Here is a 5,752-nt window from a genome sequence, read left to right on the forward strand (position 1 = left end):
GAATACATCTTTTTCCATCCTTTAACTATCAACCTGTTTGAATCTTTGGGCCTAAGATGAGTCCTCTGTAAACAACAAATAGATGGATCATACTTTTTAATTCATATTGTCAATCTGTGTCTTATAATTGGGGAGTTTAGATGGATCATACTTTTTAATCCATATTGTCAATCTGTGTCTTATAATTGGGGAGTTTAGATGGATCATATTTTTTAATCCATATTGTCAATCTGTGTCTTATAATTGGGGAGTTTAATCTATTAACATTCAAAGTAGTTCTTGATTCAATCTTCTTATCATTAGACTTTTATTTGCCAGATCTATTTTACTTTCTCTTTTGTCTTTAAGTTACCCTTACTAATACTCTTCAGTTCTGTACCCTCCTCTAGACCTCTCTCTCCTGTCTTTTTTTTTTTCAGCTGGGAGAACTTTCTTTAGCATTTCTTGCAGGGAAGGTCTCTTCTTAATGAATCTCTCAGCATTTGTTTATCTGTGGCAAAGTAACTAGTCAAGTGAAAAAGTAACTAGTCAACTGAAAGGGCATATGAATCCCAAGAAAAGGAAGGGCCAGCCTAGCTCAACTGGTGGCCTTCACTCAGAGAACTCAGACCCAATTTGCTAGAAAACAGAAACAGCTTAAACTTGCGTTCTACCTCAGCCTCTTTCTCAACCACATGCCTGAGAAGGACAGGGTCTGCTGAGAATTAAAGGCACAGCTCCACTTTATGCCATTGAGGAGCTGCAGGCTGACAAGTACCAAGTGCTTGGCAGGATAAGAAAGGACAGAGTCTAGAGGTTTCACCAGAAAGTGTGACAACTTGCTGGGTCTTATCCTCAGGGAAATGTGATATTGAATATAACCTCCTGCTGAGACTTAGGCCTGTGTGGTCTGGGAAAATATGACTGGGATTGATCATATCTGGGGAGACCCTCCTTAAAAAAAGTTCCATATAGGCAGGGCAAATACCAGTAAAACAAGAGCTGAAAACTGTTGATCAGTTAAGTAGAAGCTTAGCTAGAGGTCTAGAACAAGTTGAACTAAATGCTGAAGAACAGATAAAGAACAAGTCAACCAAAAAAAAAAAAAAAAACCCTACATAAAAGAGTGAAAACAGCCTCCAGAGTAAATTAACTAAGGAAATCAGGTACCTAGACACCAGCAACTCAATTATGAGTCAAACTAGGAAAAATGAAGATGAGACCCCGTCAAAGCAAATAATACTTCAAATGAGATACAGGAATTGAAACAACTAATTAAAGATGTTCAGATAAACATACTAAACCAAATAAAAAATCAAATCAATGAGTGGATAGAGAGATGTATCTATTCACTGTTGGTGGGGTAGCAGAATGGTGCAGTCCCTCTGGAAGGCAGTGTGGTGGTTCCACAGGAGGCTAAGTATAAGGTTGCCATAGGATCCTGCAACGCCATTATTAGGTATATACTTGGAAGAACTGAAAGCAGGGACATGAATAGACATTTCACACTGGTGTTTATGGCAGCAGTATTCATGATTTGTAATGGGATAGAGGTGGCCTAAGTGTGCATCAACTGATGAATGGAAGGATGAACCGTGGTGTATACACACAATGGAATATTGAGCAGCTGCAAGAATGGATGAAGTTTTGAAATATGCAACTAGGTTAATGAAACTTGAGGGCAATATGTTGAGAGATATAAGCCAAAACCAAAAAGACAGATGTAAAGCCTCCCTAATATGGGCTAGTTATAATTGCAAACTCTGAAAATCGAATTTGTGAGCCTAGGTTATCAGGGGAAGGCTTACTGTGAACTTTCTTAGATTGTAAGCTCTTACAGCAGTCACATCCATTTCTGAGTTGTAACAGTTATTTCTGAATTCTGAGATGCTTAGCTTTTGTGTATAACCTGGTAATTTCCTGGAACTTTGGGGATCTGTATGACATCTGAGAATCAGAGCTAGAGTTCTGCATCTATGAAAGTCAGCAGGACCCCATACAGCAACTGTTTAAAAAGCTGAAAAAGAGATCAGATTTCAATTGGAGATATGGATGAAACTTATCTAGTTAGGATTAAGATAAATCAGACTAAACGATGATATTTACTGTGTTTTCAAAACTTCAACTTCTGCATGATACCAAAGGAAGAGAAGCTTATTTGGTGCAAAATTTATATTTTCTTTAGCAAACTATCTATTTTAACTTGTATGTTCAGTTTATTTGAACAACATAATTACATGGAACCTTGAATAAGGAGTGAGAACTTCCTGGTTTATATAGGTTAGTGTGATGCCCCAATGTGTCCTAGAGTAATCTGGGCAAAAGATAAAAAAGTATTTGCAAGGCCCCCTTGAGGGACTGGGGGAAAAAGTGGAAATAATAAACTTGCCCACCTGGTGAAGTCCTGATTTTCTCACAAGCATTGGGAATTACCAACTTACGAGGTCAAGCCTTCAGTCTTTGGGCTGCCCTTATGAAAGTTATTCCTGCAAAGGCAAAGCTAAGTTTATGTATAATTATGCCTAAGAGTCACCCCCCAGAGAACTTCTTTTGTTGCTCAGGTGTGGATTTTTTCTCTAATCCGACTCTGCAGGTAAACTCACTGCCCTCCCCACTGTGTGGGACATGACTCCCAGGGATGAAGCCTGGCCCTGGCACTGTGGGATAGAGAAAGACTTCTTGGCCAAAAGAAGTAAGGTAAATGAAGCAAAATAAAGTTTCAGTGGCTGAGAGATTTTAAATAGAGTCGAGAGGTCATTCTAGAAGTTATTCCTATACATTATGTAGATATCCCTTTTTTCATTTTTAATGTATTAGAATAGCTAGAAAGAAATACCTGAAACTACTGAACTGTAATCCAGCAGCCTTGATGCTTGAAGATGATTATATAACTATATAGCTTTCATCGTGTAACCATGTGATTGTGAAAATCTTGTGGCTGGCACTCCCTTTATCCAGTGTATGGACAGATTTTGAGTAAGAAAATAAAGACAAAAAATAAATAATAAGAGGGAATAATTGGTAGGAGATGTTTTGGGTGTTCTTTTTTATTTTTATTTTTATTCTTATTCTTATTTTTTTGAGTAATGAAAATGTTCAAAAATTGATTGTGGTGATGAATGCACAACTATATTGTGGTGATGATTGCACACTTTGGATGATTATATAGTATGTGAATATATCTCAATAAAAATGCATGAAAATACAGAAGACTTCACAAATTTGCATACCATTCTTTGCAAGGGATATGCTAATCATCTCTGTATTGTTCCAAATTTTAGTATGTGTGTTGCAGAAGTAAGTACTCTCTGACTGGTAAAACATTTTCTATATTATCTTTTGTCTTCTCAATAAAGGAGATGAGAATTTAGATCTTTCATTACCCTTCCTCCTTATTTCCTTCCTTTCCTACCACAAACATTTCCTTTTCCTACATTTTTCTAATATAGTCATATGATATTTTTAATTAAGTAGTACCTCCATTATTGTTATTATGTAAGTGTTAATGGCTAAGACACATATTGTCCTGATTATGTTTCTGTTTTTGAACAATTTTTGTTTTCCCTAAACTCAATCTCTTTTCATTTTAGTTGTTTGCTATTTTTATTTAGTTGTAATACAAAAATAATTCATCTTTGAACTCCTCAACAAATCTATCAGACTCCTCTCAATAACATTGACATCTAAGATAATCTGTTTTGATTTTTTTCTAGGAAAAGTGTCCTCTAGAGCCCTCAGCCTCCTGTTCTCTCTGGACTGATTATTATCTAGGGCTCATGATGCTGACCTCATTTCCCAAAATGAAATACCCCTATACTATTATCCTGAAAAATCAGGTCTTCCTTCTGTGTTAGATTTTGTTTCCTGGATTTAATATTTTTATCTTTCTTGATTTATTTTTTCCTTTTGATAGAGTACATCTCTAGTAGATTCTGAGACTTTCTGAGAAAGATTCATGGTAAACAAATTTGTTTAAGATCCTTTTGAAAATACCAGTCAGAGTAAGAGATAGTTTGGCCAGGTATTGAATTCTAGATTAGAAATGATTTTTTTTTTCATTTAGAATTTTAAAGGTATTGGTTTATTGTCTCCTAGCTTCCAATATTTTTGCTGGTAAATCCAATGAAATTTTGATTTCTGATTTTGATATGTCTTTTCCTTTCTCACCATCCTTATTCTGAAAACACACAACCATATGTGTTGACATAGTTCTTTCAAAATTCACTCTTATTCTCTCATTCTTTTTCTGGAATTTCTATTAATTGGATATTGGACCTTTAGACTGGTCCCAGTTTACCATCTCTTTGTCATCTTTCTACTATCTGGAAGATTTCTTCACTTTTTTCCTTCCAATTAGTTTTTTAAAACTTCTATTTCTACTATTATATTTTTAATTTAAAATAATTATTTTAATTTTTAAAATTTTTGAAATAATATTCTGTTTTATTCTATGTATGCAATATTTTCTCTTTTAAAATATTATAGTTTGAAAATATTTGTTTCCATTTTCTGTATTGTCTCTGTTTCCTCCAAGTTATTGTTATCTATTTGATTTTTGGGCTCTTTCTTATAGAATGCAGACTCTGTTAATCCTACAGTTTCCAGTAAGATGACTCACCCCTCACTTCAGTTGGGTATTGTGTCCCCAAGTTCAAAATCTTGTTTAAACTTCTCTATGGAATAAATTTTACTCAAGGGTTATGACGAATGATAGAGGGGTAGTTGCATGTCATTTTGGGTTGGGAGTGTGTCTAGGTCTGGGATTCTTATGCAGCAGGTATGAGGTGTGAAGTTCAGACTGAGGTGAAGTGCTGTTGGATAATACCTGCATTAAATTGTTTGCATTGCATGCACAACTGGCTGCAGCGAAAATCGTTGGTAAGGAACAAGTAGGACAAAAGGCAGAACAAAGAGGGTTTGAAGTGGTGTATAAGAGGTATTTGATATAGATGGGAACTGGTTTACTTCTCATTGATTTCTCACTGAAAGAATTTAGGTTTCTCTGCTCTGCTAAATCAGCTATCTTTTTTCAATCTGCTTTCCAGATTCTATAATTATGTTGATATTTCTCATTTGCTGTGGTCTGCACTATCATATATCTGCGCATTGAAATTTAAATTCTTTGAATAATTTTCAGTAATTTTAGTAGGCTTGGGGAGAAAATGGCTGGGGGGTAACCTGTTTGTTTATTTTGTCGTGTTAAATCAAAAGTCCTATTTATTAGTTATCTTTATGAATCAGTGTTTATAACTGTCTTTGCAGACTGATTTTATGGACACTCAGCCCCCTGTATATAACTTAACCATTCATTTTGATACTTACGTTTCCATAATTGCCTGCCTTTACTCCTGGCATGAAAGTCTATGTGTGGTGGGTTCCGTTATTGAGCACTTTGGGTCACCTGCTGTGTTAGAGGAGGGAGATCGCTTAAAGATACTGGTTAGGAGGATTTTAGAAGTTGTTCTGATACAGTGGAGTTTGAGCTAGGATTCAAAGCATGCATAAAATTTCCCTGGGGGCAGATGGGATGTTGAGGAAGACAGAAGTTTTCAGACCTAATGAAGAGTGGGGAGTAAAGATGGAGTAGTAGGAAAGAACACAGTGTGTTCAAAGACTGGCAAGCAGCTCTGATTGACTGGTGTTTTGGGGAAGTGTGGGAATATAAGGCTGGAAAACATGTTTGTGGAGAGTCTTGAGAGACAGATTAAGGTGTTGCGACTTTCTTCTGTATGGATTGTAAGTGTTTGAGCAGCAAGTTGACCCAATCCTATTA

At 35.8% G+C, this 5,752-nt stretch overlaps 1 non-coding gene across 1 annotated transcript; it reads right to left on the reverse strand.

Moving 5' to 3' along the window:
- Nucleotides 1–3,177: 3,177 nt before the first annotated feature.
- LOC143651082 (U6 spliceosomal RNA) lies at nt 3,178–3,284 on the reverse strand. The gene has a single exon (XR_013159825.1). It is a non-coding gene; the product is annotated as a U6 spliceosomal RNA (small nuclear RNA).
- Nucleotides 3,285–5,752: the final 2,468 nt, after the last annotated feature.

The sequence above is a fragment of the Tamandua tetradactyla genome, chromosome 11 (genome assembly GCF_023851605.1).
Source record: "Tamandua tetradactyla isolate mTamTet1 chromosome 11, mTamTet1.pri, whole genome shotgun sequence".
Lineage (NCBI taxonomy): Eukaryota > Metazoa > Chordata > Mammalia > Pilosa > Myrmecophagidae > Tamandua > Tamandua tetradactyla.